General features: G+C 38.0%; 1 long non-coding RNA gene across 1 annotated transcript in view; it reads right to left on the reverse strand.

Moving 5' to 3' along the window:
• Positions 1-5,833: 5,833 nt before the first annotated feature.
• LOC104856445 overlaps positions 5,834-25,546 on the reverse strand; it is a 292,754-nt gene continuing 273,041 nt past the window's right edge. Inside the window, exons 5-8 of the long non-coding RNA XR_778646.2 lie at positions 13,347-13,455; positions 11,391-11,479; positions 10,667-10,826; positions 5,834-5,969 (exon numbers count right to left, since the gene is read on the reverse strand). This is a non-coding gene — a long non-coding RNA (uncharacterized LOC104856445). The remainder of the gene's footprint in view (positions 5,970-10,666; positions 10,827-11,390; positions 11,480-13,346; positions 13,456-25,546) is intronic.

The raw sequence follows: 25,546 nt of genomic DNA on the forward strand, positions 1-25,546 counted from the left end.
CCAAATACTAAAAGCAATCTTGTTAAAGAACAACAGAAATAAAGACATCATGCTTGCTTATTCCAAACTGCGTCATATCACAAATCTCCAGTAATCAAAAGAGGATAGATCTGGCATATAAACATATTGACAAATGGGATGGAACAGAGAACCTGAAAATAAACCCATGTGTAGATGGCCAACCCATGTATATTTGTGGATGCTCTGGTAGGTAGGAATATTTTCTTAATTTCTTCTTTTCTTTTACCAATGAAATATATGACCTCACACCCAGTGGGAGAGGTACTATCAAAAATACAAAACATAAATCTTGCCGAAGATGTAGAGAAAAGAAAACTTCTGTATGTACACTGTTGTTGGGATTGCATATTGGTTTAACCACTATGGAAAACAGTATAGAGAATCCTTAAAGAATTAAAGGCAGAATTTGGAGCAGCAATCCCACCTCTGGGTATAAACCCAAAGGAGATAAATTCAGTATCAAAGAGACAGCCACTCTGTCATATTCATTGCAACATTATCCACAATGGCAAACACATGAAATGACCTATGAGCTGATGAAGAAGAACAGGCATCTATCTGAAATGGAACATTATTTGGCCTTAAAGAAAGGAAATTCATATTGGGCTGGAGGTGGAACTCAGTGATAGGTAGTTGCCTAGCTAGGTTCAGTTCTGAGAGGTGGGAGGGAGCAGAGAGGGACACAGACAGAAATAACAATGTGGATGAACCTGGAGAACATTATGCTAATTGAATTGCCATACACAATCAAATATCGTATGATTTCCTTTATATGTGGAATTTAAAAAGTCAAACTCAAAGGGCACAGAATAGAATGGTGGTGGCCAGGGTCTGTAGGGTGGAGGAAATAAAGAGATTTGGTCAAAAGTACAAATTTTCAGGTTTCAGTAAGTTCTGAAAGTCAAATGTATACCAGAATGACTATATTTAATAATATTATATCCTTTACTTGAAATTTGCTAATAAGAGAGTAGATCCTAAGTGTTGTCACCACATACATAACAAAGGCAACAATGTAAAGTGAATATGCTACCATGTTAATTAATTTGATTGTGGTAATAAATTCACAATCATCACATCACACCCCTTAAATATATAAAGTCTTATTTTTCAGTTATACCTCAATAAAGCTGGGATTTTTTTTAAAAAATCTGTTTCAGTAAGACTTTTGCTCTCCCCATTTCTCGGCGGGTCTTTGTGATGTCATTGCCCTCCAGTTGTTAAATCTCATTACCAGCTCTGACACATTTAATCATTCCTGTTTGATACATTTATCTGCCAGTTACCTTATCCAATTCTATGGCTTCATGCCACACAATGACTTTTTATATCTCCAACGCAGACCCTGAAGTTCAGGCTCCTTTAGCTAACTGTCCACAAAACATTTCTATTTATATACATGAAAGCCTTTTCAAATTTCACATGTCCAAAACCAAGCTCTTAATCCTTCCATCCAAACCCGGAGAATCCCCACCTCGACTGACAGTTCCATGTTTGCAGGTGTCCTTGTCAAAATGTCAGTCATCCTTGACTTCTGTCTTTTGCACTCCACAGCTTTCCTACACACTTTATCGGGGTAACTTGTCTTCCCTTTACAGCAGTCCCTATTATCTGTGGAGGATGCATTCCCAAACCCTCAGTGGACCTGACCTCACTGTATCAAGTTTTCCACGCACTTTTTCCTGTACGTACAGACCCGTGATGGTTAATTCATAAATTAGACATGAGAAGAGATTAACAACCATGAGTAATGAGAAAACAAAACCATAATAACCACACTGCAATGACATTTAAAATTTGTGAATTGTTTGTTTCAGGAATTTTCCATTTGCTATTTTCTCACCAGCTGATTGCAGGTAACTGAATTCACAGAAACTGAAAACATGCATGAGGGAACACTACTGCAGAATATACTCTGAGGCCCCTCACTTATCCTCACCCACCCAATTCTGTCACGTTCTCCAAGCATCATGCCTTACATGGATTGCGGCACTAGCACCCTACCATTCTACAGCCTGCTGTCAGCAAAGGTCCTTTTAAGACCCTTTCAAAATCTAAGTCAGTTCCCCATGATGAATATGATCATTATGTATATCTAAAATGCATCGATAAAATTTTAAAATTTGTTTAATCGAAGTCAGCTCCTGCCACCCTTGTGCTCAAAATGCTCCAGTAGCTCCTGAAGTCAAACCCTTACAGCAACCTATGAGTTTTATGTGCTCCCACTGCTCATACCGTCTTCCACCGTCCCATTTGCTCACTCTGTTGTAGTCAGGTTGTCCTCCATCGCACACTGCCGTTCTCCACTCTCCACCATGGGGCTTCAGCCTGGCTGTTTTCTCTGCCTGAAATAGTCCTTCCCCTCTGTCAAGTTTTTGGTCAAATATCTCCTCCTCATGAGGACTTCCCTACTACAAAATCCTACTTTATGTATGGCCCTTCCCACAGACACATACATACACTTCCTGTCCCCTTCTCCGCTTCATTTTTATAGCACTTAATCACTTTCCTATTAATTATATGATTAATGTATTTCCTGTGTTTATTTTTCCCCTCTTAGAATATAAGACATGGGAGCAGGGACTTTGGTGCCTGATTTATTTACATGTCCCAAACGCTTAGAACGATGCTTGGTGAAAAGTGGTAGAATATGCCACCCTGAAACATGTCACCTTGACATGAGGATTATTTTGAGCTAAAGCTACTTGAAAAAGAGCAAACATAAAAAGAACTCTGTGCCTTTCCTCTATGGTGAAAGAAGAGACATTCTTATCACCAGAGATGGGAGAACCTCTCATGTGAATGACACTGTCTCTGTGCTAGGAGAGAAGAAACATCTTGTCACCAAAGATGGGGCGTTGAAACCAAGAAAAATACGTACAAAGAGAGCTTGTTAAATTACCCTTATCTTCTTTTAAGATCTGTATACATTTCAGTTACTTTTCTATTTTCCACTCTTTGTTCAGCCTACTCTACAAATAGGACAATGGTTCAATTTACAGTTTTTCAGTCTTGCAATGGTGTGAAAATGATTATGAGATCAGTAGAAACCATATTTCAACCTCTGAGCTTTGATCTTTCCCTGACAGTGACAGGCTGTATAATACTCTGGACAGCATCAGTGGGACATGGTTTCTGGTCAGCCAAGCAATCACAAGGGTAGACATGAGTGGACTGTGCTCCTAAGCTATGATGTAGGTTGGATATATTAAATGCGTTTTCACCTTAAACAATATTTTCCACTTATGATGGATTTATCAGGAAGTATATTATAAATCAAGGTGCATTGCTTAAGCATTTAGGTTTTGCCAATCGTCAGACTCATCATTTGTCCATGGGAGCTCTCATACACATGCAAAAATCTATCTGCTTTTCTCCTGTTATTCGATCTTGTCAATTTAATTCTCAGGCCCAGCAAAGACCATAAGAAGGTAGAGGTAACAGTTTTACCAATCTTATCCAGACACACAGTTGGTTCTCAGTGTTATGGTGTAGATCAAGAATGTTCTCACTGGCAGGGCTTCTGAAAGGTTGACTGGATATTGGGTGGGGGGGCTGATGCATCAGTGGAACTGGAAAGTTCAGCAAACGTGCGAGCGGTAGGAAGGTGAGGCCAGAGAGGAGGGTCAGTGGGGGAGGCTGTATCTCTATCCAGGCTCCTCCCTTCTCTCTCTGCTTCCTGACTGCCATAAGGACTTTTCTTCTGCCCAGCCTCTTCCACCATTTCCATGTTCAAATATGCTAAAGCGTGAGCTCAGATAAACCTCTCCTCCTTTAAGTTGCAGGTGTCAGCTATTTTATCCAGCAATGAGAAAAGTGACAAAGGCACTTACTCTATGAGACAAATATATAAACTTATAAATACAGGAAAAACTTGGATTTCTACATACATCTCTGACACAGAAAGATGAGTACTTTGCTAAATAAATGTAACTAATAACTTTACCCTGCATGTTCTTTTACTACTGTTTTCTTTAAAATCTATCTGTATTTAAAACTCTCATTCACATAAATTTATGAAAAATACCTCCACTGAGCTCGTTTCTTTATTTTTATAGAAACTCTGGCTAACACCAAGTTAACATGTCTCCATTTCTATTTTTTTGTTTTTGTTTTTGTTTTTTTGCAGAGATCGAACTTGGGACCTTGCACTTGAGAGGCAGGGAACAGAACCACTGAGCTAAATCCCCGGCCCCACTTCTGGTTTTTTTTTTTTTTTTTGCAATTCATATAGGATGTTTTCACACCATATATTTCAATTACATTTATCCATGTTTGATTTGTTACTTGTTTTAATTAGGGGTACGTGTTGAAAGAGTTTTTCTTTTCTAATGGTGACAACTGAGCTGTCATGGCCATCTTTCTATTGGAGGTGGAAAGCAGTACATTCTCGCCACTTAATGGACTGCTTGGCAGACTGGAGACCTACATGTCACACACTTCAGTGACTCTCTCCTCCTGCAGCTCCCATATGTCCAAGCTTTTCCACTTTCTGCACTCTTCTAAAATCTTGTCTGGTTCCACTCTCAATAATGCCACTTGCTAGCTTTCCGTGCAGTCAGTGCATAGCCTGCAACAGATTGGCTTCCCTGGTTTACCTCATTCCTAAATGTCAAGCTCCCACCTTGAAACCCTTGCCTGACCAGAAAGGACGGACTATGGAGGACTCGGGTGAGCCTTAATGCTGCTGAGTGGCCCACAAGGTTGTTGTCAGCAGCACTTGATCTCCCAGATCACAGGTTCCTCATCTCTCTTTTCTCCCCTACCCCAATGCCTAGCTTTCTCCTCTTCAGTAAGATGAAGTAAATTCTGATCTGGACTTCTTCCAACCCAAGCAGACAATAATCTACCACAAGCCCCTCTATTCTCCTGTTTTCTTGTCACACATCCTTTGTACTTCCTCCTTTCTATAGATAGTTGCTGCCTTCAGGATATTTTATTCCAAATAGAATTTATGAAGCTTGCAATCACGTTTCTTTTAAAACTTTAATAGATTGACTTTTTTTACTAAAGGCATAAATTCATTCACATTCCTATCCATTTTAGGCAAATTGTCATACTACAAAGGAAAGAGATCATTGAGGCATAGCCAAACAGCTGTACTTCTAGATCAACTTTGCCTTCATATGGACCCAATTGTGCACCAAAACAAAGCAAAAAGCAAACAGGAAGCAGAAAACAGTGAAGCCCATATTTGGTTTTAAGGCCAAAGTCTTAAGTATAAGTACATAGTTCTCATTCTTATACCAGAGATCTTGCTTTCTGGGATTTCAGTTACTCACATGGTCAACAATTGTCTAAAAATATTAAATGGAAAATTCCATAAATAAGTAATTCATGAGGTTTTAATTCCACATAATTCCGGGTAGCATTGTGAAATCTGGTGCCATAAATTCTCTGTCCCACCCAAATCGTGACTCATCCCAGTGCCCAGTGTATCCATATTGTATACGTTACCCAACCATTAGGCACCTCATGGGCATCTCAGTTATCATACTGACTCCAGTGTTTGCATTAAGTAACCACTACAGAGTGGTCTAACACTAGGTCACAATGTCTATGTCATTTGCCTCATCTTTTTTTGCTGTAACATCTCAGATCATCATAAAAGAAAGGTTCAGTGGAGTACCAAATTTGGGAAACACCATAACATAACTTTTACTACACTCCACAGTCTTAACTGTTCTCTTTTATTACTATTGCTGCTAATTTTTTACTGTGCCTGACTTATGAATTAAGCTTTAGCATTGGTATGTAATAAAAGCCTAGCATAGGGCTTGATACTATCAGCTGTTTCACTGAGGATTTGGGGACATATTCCTTGTGGGTAAGGAGGGACGATGGGAAAAGCTTTGCTATTTATTAGCTGTGGCTTTGGGCAACATCTCTGTAGCTCATTTTCTTTATAGAAGACTGCAACATCTCTCCGTCTGGGATATCATCTGAAACTAAAACCGACATGTGAAAATAAAGCAAAAGTACGTCTGAGGGCTTTAAAATGTTTTAAGAATACACATGATTATTGCTGAAGATCTGAGAAATAAGGCCACCTACTTAAAAGCACGGATTAAGAGAAAAGCCTCTCATGGAAAAATGTCTCCCATGATAAACAAAGAACAAATTATAAGGCTTAGCTGTAAGATCTAAGAATAATTTTACTAGAATATATTCATAAAGATAGACCATCCAAAGATTTTTTACATTTCAATTTTAATCACAAGATACTTTAAGTATAAAAGATATGGAAAATAATATCACAGTTACCTATTAACATACCACTAACATTAAACAGATGTTCACATTTTCCACAATGTGTTTTAAATGTGTCCTTTCTTCATCAGAGCAGACTGGTGAGGTTGGCCCAACTGTGCAGGGAGCTCACTGCTCCCCCACCTCCAGCACCCCAGGCCTTCATCAGAAAAGACCGGTGAGGACCAACCAGCTGCATGGGCACCTCAGCAACATCCCCTCCACCCATGCTCTGGAGCCTCCTGGTTGTGCCAGTACCTGGATCCACACTGCAGAGGCACAGATGGTCATAAAAGCTTTTTTACTGAGCTCCAGAAGACAGAATGGAAGTAAACAACTGCAATAAAGGCACATCAGACTTCTGCAGTTGTTAAGCTGGAGGAATAAACACCTTCCATCAGAGGAAGGGGAGCTGGAAACTGTAGTACAACCTTGCAGAGTTCAACCCTGCTGGTGGTCACGGAGCTCAACTTGGGCCTTGCAGCCAAGCTTCAGCCTGAATCTCAGGGGTCTGCCATTGGCTAGCTGAGACTAACTGACTTAGTTCTGCACATTGCTGCCCACATTATCTTTTGTGACAGCAGAGACATATCTGAAAGAGACTCTTCAAACTTTTTTCTTTCTTTTCCTATTATTTTTAATTATTAATTTTTATTTTTAAAATTTTATTTTTCCCATTCTGCAAATTCTTCCTTTTTTCTTTCTTCTTTTTCCCACTCAGTCTCTTGCTCCCCCACATTATTCTTCATCTCCCCTTTTGATCCTCTTTCTACCCTAATTTGGATTTCTTCTTTCTTTTTCTTTTCTTCTCTCTTTTTCTTTCACTTGATTGTCATTAGTTTCAAAGAAAAGTGAATAAAATTTATAGCTTCCCTGTTAGGTTAAGTTGTTCTATTCTTGTCTTTGTTCTTGCACTCAGTCTTTCCCACTTGTCTTAATAGTTTCCTAGAGTTTGAGTGATCATCCTGTGTCCTCTGGCTTCACTCCTATTCTTTTACCTATCTATTCCTCTCCTCCAAACTCCTTCTTAGCACCTATCCTGAAGGGTAAAGGTGCTATACTGATGAGTTTATTCACTATAAACATATTTTGGGCTGGTCCTCCATTTTTATTTAATTCATGTTAAAGGTGACAGATTAATAACTACCACAAATGGTCGATTTCTAAGCTGTTCTTGATGCCATTGTGCTGCTGACTGTATCAACTGGGCTAAAGGGTTGTGACTTATTTAATGAGTTGTCCTTTCTGATATTATGAAAATGAGAGTGTCTCTGAGTCATTAGAAACTCAAAACCTAAAGAAAGCTATATCAGGAAGATCAAAGCACTAACCCAGGAATTAAACCAAGGACAGCCCAACAACAAAAATAAAAATGAGAAAACACCTAAGCAAGGCACAAATACAGTTTGCCAACAGCAAACTCTAGGGGAAATGAAGTGGGAAAGTCTGACAATCAACCACCAGAACACCCTAACCTCATAGCACAGGAAGTAACAAAACAGATCAATCAGGCTCTAGAAAAATTCAAAACAGAAATAATTTCCCAGATAACTAGAGAGATGGCGAGTACCATGAGACTCTAGCACAGAAACAGAGAAGAAAAAATAGATGAACTCAGGACCATAATGGAAGCCATGAATGCCCAGCATGGGAAAGAAATGGAAACCATGAATGCCCAATATAGTAAATAAATGGAATCCATGAAACAGATTCAAACAGATATCCAGGAGATTAAAAACCTTTATTGAGCCAGGCGTGGTGGCGCACACCTGTAATCCCAGCACTCTGGAGGCTGAGGCAGGAGGATTGCTGTGAGTTCGAAACCAGCCTGGGCTACATAGTGAGTTCCAGGTCAGTCTCACCTACATAGTGAGGCCCTGTCTCAAAAAACAAAAACTGAAAAACAAACAAAAAAAAAACCTCTATTAAAAGCATTCACAGCAGAATAAACAAATGTGAAGATAGAATTTCAGATACAGAAGATAGGATTGTAGTCAGTGACCATGAAAAGAGAGATCTCTTAAAGACAGTTAGTGATCATAAGACATCAATCTAACAACTTCTAGATGATGCAAAGAAGAATAACATAAGTCTGATAGGAATAATACAAAAATTTATTTGGAACCAGAAGAGACCTAGAATAGCAAAAGCCATTCTAAGCAACAGATATTTGGCAGGCAGTATCACAATCCCCAACTTGAAACTATACTACAAAGCCACAGTGATAAAAACAGCATGATACTGGCAAATAAAAAGACCTGAGGATCAGTGAAATAGATTGGAAGATACAGAAACAACTCCAGATGTACTCAGCTACCACATCTTTGACAAAGGTGCCAACCATCCTCAGTGGAGAAAAGATAGCCTCTTCTTTAATAAATTGTGTTGTAAAAACTGGCTTTAAATTTGCCACAGATTGAAACTACACCCTTATCTTTCACCATGTACTAAACTAAAATCCAAGTAGATTAAAGATCTAAATATTAAAACAGAAACACTAAACTTTCTGGAAGATAAGTTAGGCAGAACTCTCAAAGACATGAGCATAGGAAAAGACTTTATGAACAAATCCTCAGTAGCACTGGAACTAGAACAAAGAATCAACAACTGGAACCTCATCTTATTAAAAAGCTTCTGCAATGCAAAAGAAACCACCAACAGAGCTAAGAGACAACCTACAATGTGGGAAAAATGTTTACCAGATACTCCTCAGACAAAGGACTATTATCTAGAATATATAAAGAATGCAAAAAAATCAGGCCTCCCAAATATAAAGACCCAATTCAAAAATGGGCATCTGAAATGAACCGACATGCCTCAAAGAAGCAAAATAATATATGAGAAGCAAATAAATATATGAGAAAATGTTCAACATCACTGGTTATTTGAGAGATGCAGATGAAAACAACACTGAGATTCCACCTTACCCCAGAAAGAATGGCTGTTATCAAGAAATTAACCAATAACAAATGTTGGTGGGGCTGTGGGGAGAAAGTAACCCTTCTCCATGGTTGGTGGGAGTACAGATTGGTGCAACCACTGTGGAAATCAATATGGAGATACCTTGGAGAACTAGAATTAGAGGTGCCATTTGACCCAGCTATCCCTCTGCTTGGCATCTTTCCAAAAGAATTAAAAGAATCATACCACAGTGATATATGCACACCCATTTTTACAGCAGCATAGTTTGTAATAGCTAAAATTTGGAAACAGCCCAATTGCCCATCATTTAGAGACTGGATTAAGAAGATGTAGCTTTTCTATAAAATGGAATACTACTCAGCCATAAAGAATGAGAAACTAGAGTCATTCGTAGGAAAATTGAGGCAATACTCAAGTGAAATAAATAAGATACATGCATAAATACTGAATAGTTTCTCTGGTGTGAAAAACTAAAAGTGCAAATAAGATCCAAACTGTATAACTGATAATGTGAAATAGGAAGAAATGGGCTAAAGGTGGATGGGGAGTGGGAAGGGTAGGGGAAAGGAAATAAGGGAAAAGAAAAAATATGAGAAAAGGAAAAAATGGAAACAAAGTCTTTGTTAATAGGGGTAGGTGGAGGGGGTGAAAGGAGGGCAGGAGTATGGGGGAAAAATAAGAATCAAGATATATCACGTAAAGGTACAAGATCCCAATGATGAATGTAACTGTACTGTATACTTTAAAAGTACCAATAAACTCAATGAAAAAAATAATAAATGTGTCCCTTCTTTTGAAGAAAGAAAATTTTACAGCTAAAATTAAAGCTTGTTTGCCATTGTTTGCCTTCTTTCCTCTTCTCCAAACTACTGATTTTCTGAAGTTGTACATCATTCCCCATGAAAGTTTTGGAATATTAACCTCCATAGAGAAAACATACTAATGTTTCATGTATTTAAAATTTTCATGTTATATACATATAAATAAATTGCAAATTATGAGAGTAAGCATGAAGTATAAATGTCTTAGTTACTTTTCTTATTTCTGAGACAACATACCTGACACCCAAATTAAAAGGAGGAAAGGTTTATTTAGCTCACAGATTGTAGAAGTTTCAGTCCCTAATCAGCTGGCTCCAAGGCAGGGTGGCATGGCAGAGAGGCATCACAAAGAAGAAACAGTTCATGGTGGGAGAGGGTAGCAAAGCAAGCAAGGGGCAACAAAAGCTCTCTCTATCCTTTATATCTAATCCAGTCTGCTTATGGTGGGTAGCACTCATATCTTTAATCCTAATGCCCTTGATCCTGGCACCATACTTCCCTAGATCAAGCCACCTCTGAAAAAGCCCCATCTATGAGTGCATGAAGCTTTGGGTGGGACATCTAGACATGGAATTTGTTGATTAATTTGGATACAATTCTATAGTTATGAATGTGAGTCTGTCCACAAATTATTGTATCAAATCATGCTATACCTTTCTTGTTATTCATGTCTTCTTTAATAAGTAATAAATTTTCTTTATAGAAGTCTCACAAATCAGCTGGGCATAGAGGTGTGAATCTATAGTTCAGCTATGTGGGAGGCTGAAGTAGGAAGACTGGAAGTTCAAAGCTAGGCAGGCAACATAGGGAATGCTGTTTCAAAAAGAAAAAAGAAAAGGTTTAGTTAATCTTTTGTATGATTTTTTAGATACCTTATAGTTGCTTGCCATTTTAAATGACACAATGATTTTACTACAGTCTAGTACATTTTATACAGAATACAGGATACCAAGTAAATAACAAAGTTTGGATATGGAAATAGCTGAGTTCAAATCCTAGCTTTGCCATTTACAGAGCGGATACCCTAAGGCCTGCTGTTTAATCTCACTGTAACTCAGGGAAATAGTTCCCTCATCTGTAAGATTAAGGATTCTAAGTATTATACACTTCATAGGATTCTTGTGGCAGTTACATTAAATTAAAGCTGGAGATAGAAAGTTTAAAATAATGCCTGGCACATGATCAATGACTGACAAATGTAAACTGTATCATTTAGGATGAACTAAAGCAGGATGCTCCATTAATAAGTAACCCTAAAAAAATCTCAGTCACCAAAACCAACAAAGTTTATTTCTTCTTCATGATCCACATCCACCACGTACTCCTCTATTTTGTCATCACTCTAGGGCCTAACCTACAGAAGTAACCAGTCATTACCTGGAAGATTGCCACATCCTCCAGAAAAGGGCTGCTCTATCAATTTATCATGCGGAAGACTGCCACATGGAAGACCGACATTCCTTTTTCTGAGGAACAAAGACAAAAATGTACAACCAATCTTGTACGGGCTCCTAAAGCTCCTAAGATGTGGAAGTGACAGGCATCATTTCTGCCTAGACTTCCTTGTTCATACAGGTGGGGGTTCCTTCCTATAATGCTGGGGGCCAGAAGAGTCCAATTGTGAATGTTTTTGGACCTTAGGATATTTGCATACACATAACAAGATATACTGGGAGCGGAACCCAAGTCTAAACACAGAATTCATTATGTTTCATATATATCTTCCAAATTGTATACAGTATTTTTAATAACTTTCTGTATGAAACAAGCTTCACAGTGTGGTATTTCCCAGTTGAACCATCATGCTAGTGCTCAAAAATTTCAGAATTTGGAGCATTTCATATGTAGCATTTACAAATAAGGGATGTTGAACCTGTAGTAAGTCGCCTAATCAAGCCCGATTTCACAGAGCCAACCAAGTAAAATCTTACCACACAGTAAGAATGAATCAAAAACACTTAGTGCAAGCTGGGTGTGGTGGTGTATGCCTGTAATCCTAGCACTCGGTAGGCTAAGGCAGGAGGATTGCTGTGAGTTCAAGACCAGCCTGCACTACATAGTGAGTTCCAGGTCAGTCTCAACTACATAGTGAGACCCTGTCTCAAACAAACAAACAAACAAAAAACACTTAGTGCATAGTATTAATGACTATCATAGTCCTTATTAGTTGTTTGGAAAGATATATAAAAGCTGAATTTCAAAAATGTTTAATATTAGAACCAATAAATTTGCCCACTATCCTATCAGCTCTAACGATTTGTCTTGGATTTTCTTGGTAAATATGTCACCACTGTCTACAAATGATGACAGTTTTATATTCCCTCCCAATATTTATACTATTATATCATTTAGTTGCATGCTAAGATGTGTCACTATGCTGACTAGAACACTATAATGTAGAAGAAATTATGACTGGCTATTAGAAGATATGTGTAGTCAGTCCTTTCAATTTCTGTGAATTTGCTGTTGAGTGCAAAGTATTTCATTTCTACCCTTGTTTGCATTCCCTCAATTACTAGTGAAATTGAACTTCTTGGCCATGTAACTTCTTTTGTGAATTGATAATCCACGCCTTTTATCCCTTACTTAGTTTTCTATTGTATAATTTCCCTTTTTCTTACTGATTTTAAGAATGACTATATATTCAGATACTATTCCACTGTTGGTTAAATATACTGAAATACTTTTTTTTCTCATTAAGTTTATTGGTACTTTTTAGGTGTACAGTACAGTTAAACTCAGCATTAGGATCTTGTACCTTTGCATGATGTATCTTGGTTCTTATTTTTTCCCCACTCCCCTGCCCTCCCTTCATCCCCTCCACCCTTCCCTATACTGAGGACATACTCTTAAGTGAAATAAATTGGACACACGTGTAAACACCAAATAGTTTCTCTGGTATGAAAAACTAAAAGTGTAAATAAGGCACAAATTATATAATTGATAATGTGATGTAGGAAGAAAAGGGCTAAAGGGGAAGTGGAAAGGGTAGGGAAAAGGAAATAAGGGAAAAGAAAAAATATGAGAACTGAAATACATTCTTACACCTTATCGATTATATGTAGATTTTTTTTTCAATTGTGTCTTTTGTTATATAAAAGTTTTAAATTTTAACACAGCAAAAAATCCTTCCTCTATGTTCTGGGCATTTGCCTTTTTAAAAGAATGTCTCACTATCAAAAAGTCAAATAAATATTTATCCATATTCTAAATGATTTTACTTTGTTTTTTATGTTTAGTTCTACAGTCTACCCACAATTGATGATGAGCCCTGTGTAGTGAGATCATTAGGAATGAGGGAGGGAACAGAAACAAGAGAAAAAAGAAACTTACTTTATGCCAGATATTTGACCACGAAGACAATTTTAGCCATATCTCAGAAGCCCTAATGTTGTGCAGAACATAGCGCGAGAAGTTATCGAACTTCAGTGGATTCTGAATTCTACGAAAAATGAAGAAAAACAATAATTCAGTGCCCCAGAGTGGAAAGCATGATGCTATGTATTTTCCTGTAATTTGTGTCATCTTCATAAAAAATACTATTATTAATCCCGTTGAACAGGTTCCTAAGTAGTATAACTACAGAACCATGAAAACAGACTTCAAAGCCACATTTCTGACTTCAAAGTCCATTTCTTCCCATTTTCTTCCCACCACCAAATCACTTAGTATTTTGTAAGACTGAAGAATAAATGGATACATTGGGATTTTAAAACCAAGTTGGACACTGGAAAAGAGAGGTAATTCTGGCAGAAGGTCGTGACTACTTGCTTTTAACTACACAGGCAAGCCATATCTTTTCAAGTATAACCCAGCTTTTATGATTATTTTGAAGTTAAAAACATGTGCTAGGATTCAAGTCACATAGTCCCGGTTTAAACCTGCTTACACCAAGCAAGCTATTTCCCTGGCCTCAGTAAACGGGAGATAATAACAGCTACATGTGTTACATAGAAAAGCCATCCAGTGCTCTGACACACAATTAGTACTGAAATAGTACTTCCTTTAAACCTCGTTTGCATCCTTATATACCCAGAACCTTCCATAGTCGCCCTGTAACCTAAATGTTAGAAGTCACTGCCCTCTGAGCCTTCCTTTTCTCTTGCTCATTTTGTTTTGTTTTGTTTTGTTTTGTTCTCCCTTTGTTTCTCCTCCCTGCCTCTGCCCCAGGCAACACTTGGTTGGTAACACCAGACTTACTATATAAACAGATATCCTGTTATTAATGATGATGAGGCTCACTCAGCCCAGTGAAGCTAAATTACTTTCATAAGGCCAAGTCAGTGCCAGAAGGACTCGCCCACACATTGAGGTACTCTTTTCCACCCCCAGGCTCTGTTCTACAAGGGACTCAGCTGCCTCCGGGTTTTTAGAGGCTAGAGAGCTTCTGAAGAGTGACCAGGAGAGGGATCTGTAATATCTTGTTCCTTGTGCTGCCCTGGCAATGCACAAATGAACAAGTTGGCATCAGGAAGGAATGGGTCTGGTCATGTCAGGACAACGGAAAACATGATATTGATTTTGGTCTTGGGCTCTACTATTCAAATCTGTTTCTTTTCCACCAGTTTTTCTCTTATTGTCTCTCTTTTCCTCTGTTTTCCTTTTTTAAATGCCTCTCCCTTCCAGATGGTATTTTCCTTCTCTTTCTTCTCCCCTGTGACATCAGCCAACTACACCTTATTCCCATTCTTCTCCTCCTCCCCTTCATTCAGAAATAATTACAATGCTATCAACAACAATAATAAGCAGGGGCTGAATCCGTGGCTGAATCACTGGGCTAGAGTGAGGCAGGGGGGAGAATGTGGGTGGGACTCAGTAAGGCATTCACTTGAATCATCCACTGCCAGTCCTGACAAAGACAGGTCTCTTACAGTGAACTGCGGCTACCTTTCACCGGGCCAATCACAGTACAGTTTCCAGTGGAAAATTCTGTCTGTGGAGGAAAAAAAAATGAGGCTAACTTGATGTTTTAACTAAGAATGTGACATCGATTCTTGATTTTCTGTCTGTCCAGCTTTTGGTCCATGAAGGGATAAGTTTGTGCTTTTCAGAGCGATGTGGGGATACACACATAGGCTGAAAATTATACTGGAATGCCCCGTGAAACCTGCATTTACCCAGACAAATTATCCAGTAGAGATACCCGATGTGGTTAACTCAGGAGTGTAAGTTCTTACCTTTTCATATATAGCAATTTAAGAACTGACTCAGAGGTATAATTACCTCAAACTCTACTTAATTCTGCGTATGATTTTTGCCTTACTCTCCTAATTTATATTTACTCAGTATTTCTACTGAACACTTTTAGTGTTCTTAACATATTTGTGTGAATTTTGTTGTAAGTCACTTCAAATCCTTTGTGAAATAATATGAGGTTAGAAAGAAATAGGCAAACAATAATCTATCTTATTCATATACACTATACAATACAGACTCTTAGCCCATAGATCTCTTCATTTTGCTACCTCATTTATAATTAGACCTCATGAGAGCATTTTATTTAAAAATATCATCAAAAACATCCTTTTATCAGAGTTATACAAGCATTCTTAATCTAAATTTATTGGCCCTAACTCTAACTCTAAGTAGTCTGACTTTAAAATGCTTGTTTTAAAGAACCCAAACAAAAAAATGGGCAGATGAATTGAGTAGATGCTTTCAAAAGAAGTACAAGCAGCCAAGGAGAATGTTAAAACACGTTCAACATTTTTAGCCATTAGGGAAATGAAAATCAAAACTACACTGAGATTCTCTCATAATGGCCATCATCAAGAATACAAAACTCAATGAATGTTGGTGAGGGGAAAAAGGAACCACCCTACATTGGTGGTGGGAACATAAACTAGTATATTCAACTATGGAAATCGGTATGGTGATTCCTTGAAAAACAAAAAATAGAAATACCATCATACCACTTCTGGGTATCCTCAGAGAGAATCAAAGACAGCACCTAGTGATACATGCGTAGTCAACGCTTGTAGTAATGCAATTCACAACAGTCAAGCTGTGGAAACATCCTAGAGGCCTTCAACGGATGAATGGAAAAAGAAAATGTGGCATAGATACCCAGTGGGATACTATTCAGCCATAAAGAAAGATGAAATCACGTCATTTGCAGGAAAATGGAAGGAACTGGATGATCATCAGGTTAAGCAAAATAAGTGAGAGTCAGAAAGTTAAATATACATATTTTCTCTTATATAAGAAGCTCAACTATAACTAAATAAGTGAATAAAAGACAGGAAAGATAACAGGAAACTGGAAAGGAGATTCTTGGAAATGGGGAAAGTATTGGAGGAGCGGGAGAAGGGAGAGGGGATAAAAGGTTTGAAATATGATTAAGATGTGTTATATGAATGTACCAGTTTCCCAAATTGAACATCACTATTCTGTATTACTCCTGCACTAACAACAAATACTTGTTTTAATGTGAATTATTTAGGCATAGTATTTCAAGCCAAGATAAACTGAAAGGCACGAATAAAATAGGTAAATATTGTCACGCTGACCTCTACTAGTTCAAAGCCCAAACAATAATCAAATTCACGGCAAGGACAATCTATTGGGAGTGTCAAGCTCTGGTCTGGAAAAATCACTTGTATTCATGAACTATAGCAGAGAACTTCTTCTAAGTCTCTGTTCCACATTCCTGAGGCTTAGCCCTTGTCACCACTGACTCCCCAGCCTGTAGCAACATCTCTACTGACCATGGCCATTGGTCAGTCTGAGGACAGTCCTAGCATTGGACACAGTTAAGCAATCTTCCTAACACTTTGGGTATCAGACTGCTCATGAATAAAAGGAAAATAATACTTCTCATAAATCACAACAATCCCCACCATATAGAAAACATTCAATAAATCATAATAGATGGATGGGACAATTACATCTCTATGTAATTGGATAACATAGTTGCTGAATTATATGTGTGGATCTCTGAAATTCTCAAATATGGATGGGAAAAGGCTCGCATTAGAGACCTCCATTATCCCAGCTGACATCATCAACTAATTGACGTCATCTTCCAGGTGCAGACGTGATGCCAAAGAGAAACTAATCAGCTTAACCAGTCATAACAAATGACCCAACATTAACAGTATTTTATTGTATTTGTTGGTTTGTACACGGGAGCCCTTATACACATACACACACATGCATACACACAGATGTAGACACATACGCACACATAAAGAATCAAAAGGATAGATTTTTGTCATCAATCCTAGACTGAGTTTCCCCATACTTTTACTTATTACCTAAGTATCTTTGACCAAATTAAACCTGCTAAGCCCAAATTTTCCCTTATAAAATGATAACCCTAGGTGGGGAGGGCAGGAGGGGATGAAGGGAGGAAAATTGAGAACCAAGACCTGGCAGGTAAAGGTACAAGATCCCAGTAATGAATGTAACTGTACTGTCTACCTAGAATGTACCAATAAATTCATTTTAAAATTTTTTAAAAAATGATAACCCTACCTAGTTTTAGGACTGGTAATATTTAAAAATGGGACAAAATATGTAAATAACCAGTGACTGACATATACGAAGCATTCATTAAGTAAGAGCTGCTTCTTTTATTATTACTGTACCACCTGAAATTCTTAGAAAATTTTCATTAAGGAGATTTAAAACTAGTTACAAAGTAATTTTATTTTAGCAATAAAAATAAGGAAGCTTAGGAGCTTTAAACTTTAACGAAATTTCTGAGGTTGCAGCTGGCATGTAACATGCCCCAAAACCTACAATGTTGATAAATGCACATTAATTTTTACTGTGGATAAAAGCCCAAAGTACTAATAGCTAAGAGGCTGCCATGATTTTTCTAGAGGACTAGTTTACAGTAACTGGGTGTTCAGGCGGCATTAGCAGTAGTAATGGCAACAATTATTAAACCCTTTACTGTCCTATAATTATGAGTGAAGCTTCCACTGAAATGCCACATCAAAAAATTTCTTCTTTTTTATTATGAATTGTTTCTTTGTTCACCATCAAGTACAGTCTACAGATAGTGATACCATAATGGTCCTTTTTTAATGCATCTTTTTCTTTGGACAGTTTCTTCCAATACATTTAGTGGAAAGGTGATAGGCCTGTATAATATTTCTTCGTGCCTTGGAGGGAAGGGAAGGGGCTTATAGGGAAAGATTGAAAGACTTCATTATATTCAATCCAAAGGAAAGGGGGAAATTAAATTTTATTAGCAGCCTAAAATCTTATAAAAGATTCATTTGCTTTGTTGTGATGAAAAAAGAGAACTTGATCCTCCAAGAGAATCTAAAATGTAATTGAAGGACAGCTCAAGAATCACCACTGAATCTCATCCACAGAGAGAAATATCTGCATGTAAGAAAGGCAGGCTGTAGAGAAGTATAAGGTATAATATAATCGAGTTATCCTGGACATTGTCCAGGCTCAATCCTACATTATTATGGTAGTGATTGCATTAGTCATTTGATATTAGAATTTGACACTCACCCTGCTCATTTATTTTTTAAATTATTGTATGCTGGCTCCTTGTTTCACTTTCCAAATGTTTTTAGTAAGTTTCCGACTTTTAGATTAAAGATTTAGTCTCAGAGTAAAATTCTACAAGAGTGTCTGGACGCTTTGACAGAAAAAAAGGAAAGATTTACTTTTATCTAGTATCAAAGTAAGCAGATATATCTACATCCTTTTCCAATGTGTAACAATTTCATTCAGTAAGTCTTTCATTCAACATGCATTTCCTGCATGCTGGCTAGGGTCTCACGCCTGTCACTACGCATAAAACCAAGCACAAGCTGAACCCTACCCTACTATCTCAAGGCTGACACCTTTCTTGGTTTTCAGAAATGTGTAATGTCCTCTTCCAACTACTTCAAACACAGCTCACCTGGTGTGAGCTGGAAAAACTTTCAATCAGTCTCCAGCAACCTGACCCAAGCTGTCAGAGTGAAAAAAGGGGGAAACAACAGAGAGAATTTTAGAAGCTGGGGCTCCAAAATGAAGCTGAGAGAGAACTGAAGCACTGACATAGGTAACAGCCACAGATTCCCTTCCCTGTTAAGAACTCATGGAATCTGTAAGTTCCCCAGGGTCTTGAAATGTTTTGTTTAAAAGAGTCCCAGCGAAATCACTCTCACTCAATGAACTGCAGAGAATACATACAGCTGCTGTGGAGAAGGAGAATTCAGATGGTCTTATTTTCCCAGGAAAGAAAAAGGTAGAAACCCTAAGTCCATGATGACCATCTTAGGATCATCAAATTTTTTTTAAATAAAACTACTTCAGTTACAAGTAAATGTTGATTTTGATGGCAGATTAAAAGTCAATGATTACTGGGCTGGGGATTTAGCTCAGTGGTGCCACAGCCTGCCTTGCAAAAGCAAGGTCCTGAGTTCGATCCCTAGTACCAAAAAAAAAAAAAAAAAAAAAAAGTCACTGATTACTAACAATGTACACAGAATTATTTTTGTAATGCCATTTTCCCAGAGGCATAGAGATCTTTCTTAAGTGACTCCACAATCTTCAGAATTATTACCTTCAGATATGATTTTTATGAGCTCCAATGTCTATATATAGTGTGGGAATTATTATAAAATGCTCTGTGTGCTAGCAACTAAGTGAAAAGACATGTCTAATCTTTGAAGTCCCACTTGCAACCTTGCTATAGGTATTTAATAAAAGTCTTAACATCAAGCCTGCAAAGTTCAGACTTTGAGAAGAAATAGTTCACAATAGTTCATTCCAGCTAAGCGTGAGCCTGAAAAAAAATACTATTTCTCAACAAAGAACTTTTTATCCTAGAAGCAAAATAGAAAAGTTCTATGAGTAAAAACCAATTTTGAAAATACATTAATGACTTGATTATATTTTTCTGTGCTTCTGAATTATTCTAGTTAATCATAAAATATGTTTAATTTTTTACAAGTAGAAAGTTTATTTTTCATACTTAAATAATCCCAAGTTTAATAAGGTAGTATTTTTGCATTCACTACATTTATACTGAGGATTTATTTTAACACCCTGTAATGACTTACAGAGATCTCTGTAAAGGATACACTGCATCTGTTTCAAGATTGAGTTGGGAATATCTAATGTATTTGCCAACTTAACTAGGATGCAAAAAGGGTGCAGCTTGCAATTCTGAGTCTTTACTGATCCCAAAGTCAGTACTTTAAAAGTACTTATGTTTAAAAGTATTCATCTCTGAAGTATAAATTAGAAAAATATACAGGAATATGACATGAAAATAGTTGGCAAATATCTTTCACTTTTCTGGAAGTAGTGGAAGGTGTCCTAAAAATGACTGTAGAACAGTGCTTATTAGGTTATGATTAACGACTCTGAAATTGTATGACAAAAAGTAAGTGTTTGGGTAGGAACAGAGGGAGGTTGAGAGAAAACATGTATGTTCAGTCATTTCTATGTCAGGTTCTACTCAAGACGTTGGAAATACAGTGTTAAGAAGACACAGATCCAACCTCAGGTAGCTTTCATCTTATCAGGGAATAACAGCAATTAAATACATAAGCAAATTAATAAATTCCAGAAATGCATCAAAATTTATGCTCTGAAAGTACCATAATTTATGCTCAAATTTTTAAGAGTTCAGAAGCAGAGATGGTCCAAAACAGAACATGCAGACTAACAACAGTTTTAGGACACTAAAGACTCAGCTTTTAGAATTATTATATATAACATATCTTTAAAGACGCATAAGATGTTTCAATGTTTTAAAAACATACCATCTGATTAAAAATGGTCAAGGAAGAAGTAATATTCGGAAATAGCCATAAAAATTGATCAAGAATCAACATTTGGAAACAAATTGGCTGACGATGGAATTCCAATGAGTGGTCAGGACAGGAGAACAGAGAGTTACAGAATCATACACTAGATCTGAAGACATCATCTGAAGCATGGCACAGAGAGAAAACACACGCTGTATGAAAGAAAGGGGGAAATAGATCCTACATGCATCTTATTTAACTTCAGAAGGAGAGAACACTACAAAATGTACAAGGGATAGGTCTGAAGAGACAATCACTGAAAATTTTTCATGACTGATGAAAAGTGTAAATATATAGGAAAAGGAAGTCCCGTACATACTAAGTACTACACTAAGTACATAGTTATACAATTTTTAACACTACAGAATGTCAAAGACAAGAAAAAAGAGAGAAAAGACAGATCATTTGTCAGGAATGTTAATTATACAGATAACGAACCCCTTGATGACTAAAATAGAAGACAAAAACTTTAACAACTTAAAAGTCCTGCAAGAATATAATTATTAATTTAGAATTGTAAATCCAGCAAAGCTATCATTCCAAAATAAAGGTAAACTGAAGATATTTTCAGAGGAACAAAAATTGAATGTTACCACCTACAGACCTCCACTAAAGGAGCTTTTATATTACGTCTGTCATGAACAAGAAAAACGGTACTATAAATGTTCTACATGAATAATATAGACTATTTGGAGGTGAAGATCTCACATTTTTGTAAACATTCAATACTATAAAATTGTGCCTTTTGTGTAAATTATATGGTACATGATTTATAACTCAATAAAGCTGTTCAAAAAATATAGATGACAAAGTTCATCCTTTATAATATAGACTGGGACTTGAGAACATGGCAAAATGCATAGCAGAATTTTTCGTTTAAATCCTTATGCTTCTTGAGCTAAATGAATAAAAATACCCTGGCCAGAGTTACACTAACATGTATTTCAACTTGATCATGGAATTATGTCAGAGCTAACTTACATATAAAGAATTCTTTTTCAGTCCTAGGGATGGAGCCCAGGGTCTGGAGCATGCTAGGCAAGTGTTTACTCAGCTTTTTTTAGTGAAAATTTTTGAGTTTCGTATCTTAATAAGTGTGCTCTGCTAATCATTTTGAAAAACATTGACTAACCAAATTTCTTAATTGTACTATTAAAAAAATGGTTTCCAAAGACAAATCTATAAAGTTCAGAGAAGTCTTGTTTTCATTTTCACTTCCCTAAGCATTTCCTCTTCTCACATTCGTAACTAGTATTTGATTTCTCTTTCCCCCGTTTTGTTTGATATCTCAAAAACCTTTGATCCTAGCTAAATTCAAGTGTATATGTGCACAATGCAATATAACATAAACATGAACACATATAGACATAGACGAAAGTAAATTCAATGAAAAAGAGGATAAAAATTAAAAGTATTTGCAAAAGAAAGCATATTACTATAAACATTTGAATCTAGACAGGGAAGTAAGAAAGTGAGAAAATAAGAGGAGGAGAAAGAGGAAAAAGTGGTAGTGTCAAGTGAGCAGAGACCTCACTGCAAAGTGAAATCTGTTCAAGTAGTGACAACAGGGGCTGGGGATTTAGCTCAGTGCTTCCGCCACCTGCCTCGCAAGTACAAGGGCATGAGTTCGATCCCTGGTACCAAAAAAAGAAAAGAAAAAGAAATAGTGACAGCAGGGAAGTCAGTGGGCAGAGGACACAGTCAACAGTGAGCTGCATGACTTGCGATTTCAGATGTGATGCAGTTATTGGAAGTGACAAATCTCACAAGACCCATGACAGTGGGTGGCTGGGATGTGGTAGAGGAAATGTCCAAGTTAAAGAGCTCCAGGTACAAATGTATGTGCCAAGTGACTCATGTATGTATATGTTGAAATGACCAAGAGTTGCATCTGAAGTTGTGGAGAAGAGAGGGTCTGAGTGCCACGCTAATGCCCTCAGCGAGGAGCAGTAATGGACCAGAAGCATCATGGAGTGTGGGAGATAGTGAGTGTGGAAGTGCGTGCTTCCAAGTGACTGGGGACTGTGAAGAAGGGAGGATGATGAGGGGTCAAGAGAAGAAATGGGGAGCAAAGACGGCGTACAAACCACAAGGTCCTGAAGCACCTGAGATGCGTAGAAGTTGAGGACAGCTGTACTGAAAGGTCTACAGGAAAAAGCAATTTTCTGGGACAGACAATTTCCTGTGAAGCAAAAAGGAGAAGTAAAGTTACAAAGGACAAAGAGATAATAATAAACCCAAAGCTTCCAAGGACATAGTTTAAAGGTTTAGGAAGACAGAGAAAGATGAGAGATGAGAAGTCAGATTTGCGCTTCCGATGATGGTGAAGGTGAACTTAGAGAGAGATGAGATGGGAAAGATTTTACCCAACCAAGAAAGAGGTTAGCAGTCCAAACTGAAAGCTCTGTATCAGTGCTTTGACTGTGGCAGTAACAATAACTTTAAGAGTTGTGAACGGTATCTGGAGATGGGTGGGTGAGGGAGAAAGCTCCCTGGCTTTTGGAGAGCTTCCTTCAGCTCATTTCCCCTCGAGACTGGAAAGTCCATGCTTGTGGTTCCAGTTGACACTCACTTAAATGGCATCTAGACACTGTCACTTAACGCGTGCCTCCTCACATCAGATCCAGACAAGTTCAAGTGGGGTGGATTGAGAAAGTAGCAAGGCAGGCTCCAGGGCAGAGAGGAGAGAATTTCAGAGCCAACCAGAAAAACAGTTGTGAAGGGGTAGGGAGCTTGCCCTGGGTGTCCCCATGCAGTCTCTCAGGACTTGCCCTGGACCTTCTCTCTGGGCCATTTGTTACCAAATCTCACGCTCACCTCACCCTCCCCTCCCTGAAACTGACCAAGCTTTTACCCATTCCTTCCAGGGGTGATCGAGCCAACCCAGCAGTTTTCCAATGGTGCTTAGGTGAAACTGTGAGATCCAGAGGCTCCTTTGCCAATGAAGTACTAGTTCCCCAAACTTACAATAAAAACAATAAAAGTGGTGCTCCTGACTAGAGCACTCTCAGTTTAAAGTACCTTGGCACACATCTTTTCTGAAAATATGGGACCCTTTCTTCAGCCCATCGATGCTAGAATGAGGCTATCATGAAATGCCCTTCAGTGTGACCCAAAATCATACATATTTAATGAAAGTAAGGTAACCATTTCCAGACTCCACTGTGGTACACGAAAAAAGCCCTGTGAATGTTTAGATGTCTGTGTTCAGAAGTGTGAGAATAACTGGAAATCGTACCTCTGACTACAGGCATGGACAGGGGTCTCGCGCGGCATTCAGGGATCTCCAAAGCCAGTGCCCCGATTACACTATTAGGACACCTGAGAGATGCTTGCGATGGGACTGCTACTCTTCCTGAACACGCCAGCTATTTTCCCCAACATTTAGAGCCCTGTGGAAGAAGCAGTGGTTTTGGGTTTTGGAAACAGGAATGTCCAAGGTGTGATATTGAGAGCAAGTTGTTTGATTTATCGGAGCTTCATTTTCTTTGTTGAGATAAGAAAAACAAAGCTTACTGTTTCCAATTGTTCTGAGGATTTTACTAAGCCATGTAATAATTCAGAGCCCACAAATTCTGATACAGGAACCACAGAGGAATCTGCTTTATTTCAACAGTGGTCAGCAGGCCTGTGTGTAGAGACCTTCCACTTCCTTCTGAGTTAGGCTACTATTGTACACAGAATTAACAGCTCAATTTCTGTGTTTCTCTGAAAGTGTATGTCATCCCAGAGCATCAGGCTATTAAATCAGTCTAATAAAGTGAAAACAGTATAGAGGCCATTCACAGAACAGTACAGAGAGGTCTCAATGCAAACACTTCTGAGCTGACTTGAATCTTTTCAGGATTACTGTTAAAAAGAAAAACCAAAAAACAACAACAACAACAACAAAAAAAATCCTACAAGGTTATGCTTCCTTTTCTGCCCTTAAAATGTGCTTCCTGCAAAAGGAAAGTCTACCGTTTTTTCTGGCTTACAGAAAATGTCACAGTTCTTTACTTAATCTCACCCTACAAAATCCTTGGCTTTCTTAAACAAATAACTCTCAATATACATTGTGGCTGGCAAGACAGTCACGGAATAATTTTTGAAACCACCTGGGAAATGTATCAGCAGGTCTTGCTACGCAACAGTAAAACTTGCCACTGTACATCAGGAGGGAGCACTGGCCAATTATGGTCCAGAAATGAACTACCTGCTGCTTGCTCTACATTTCTTAAGCAAACTTCCTTTCCAGTTTATCTTCCATAATGCAACCGTTCTAGGCCACCACAAGCTGGGCTCACTCAGACCACATTTGTTGAAAAAGGTGCCACTGAACTTTGCAAATGGGAAAAGAGACACTGGCTATTAATCTGGGTCCACAGAGAAAGAAAAAAGCTATTTTTACTTCTAAGAGCTGCAAGGAAAAAAATAATCTCGCTCCTTAAAGCCGCTCTGTAGCTTTGTAGGCAAGTTAGCTGGCACAGGTAAAGACAGCTGGAGGTGAGCTCATCCCACCAGTAGCAGGAAGGCTCAGAAGGCATTCACAGATTGGCTGAGGACTGTCCCCAAGCCACCCTTCCTCCTCGGGGTCTTTCCAGCTGAAGCCCAGAAAGGGTTTTGTCACTGCCATGGTGACTCAGACAAAAACATACATTGCTATGTATTTCTGCGTGACTTCTGCTGAGCAGGCTTGAAGTGATACAAGTCAAAACTTCATTAAGATTTTTTTTTTTTTTTTTTTTTTTTTTTTTCCGGGGATTTAACCGGTCTTGTTGG

This window comes from Fukomys damarensis, unplaced genomic scaffold, assembly GCF_012274545.1.
Source record: "Fukomys damarensis isolate Sample0158 unplaced genomic scaffold, DMR_v1.0_HiC HiC_scaffold_19, whole genome shotgun sequence".
NCBI classification, from domain to species: domain Eukaryota; kingdom Metazoa; phylum Chordata; class Mammalia; order Rodentia; family Bathyergidae; genus Fukomys; species Fukomys damarensis.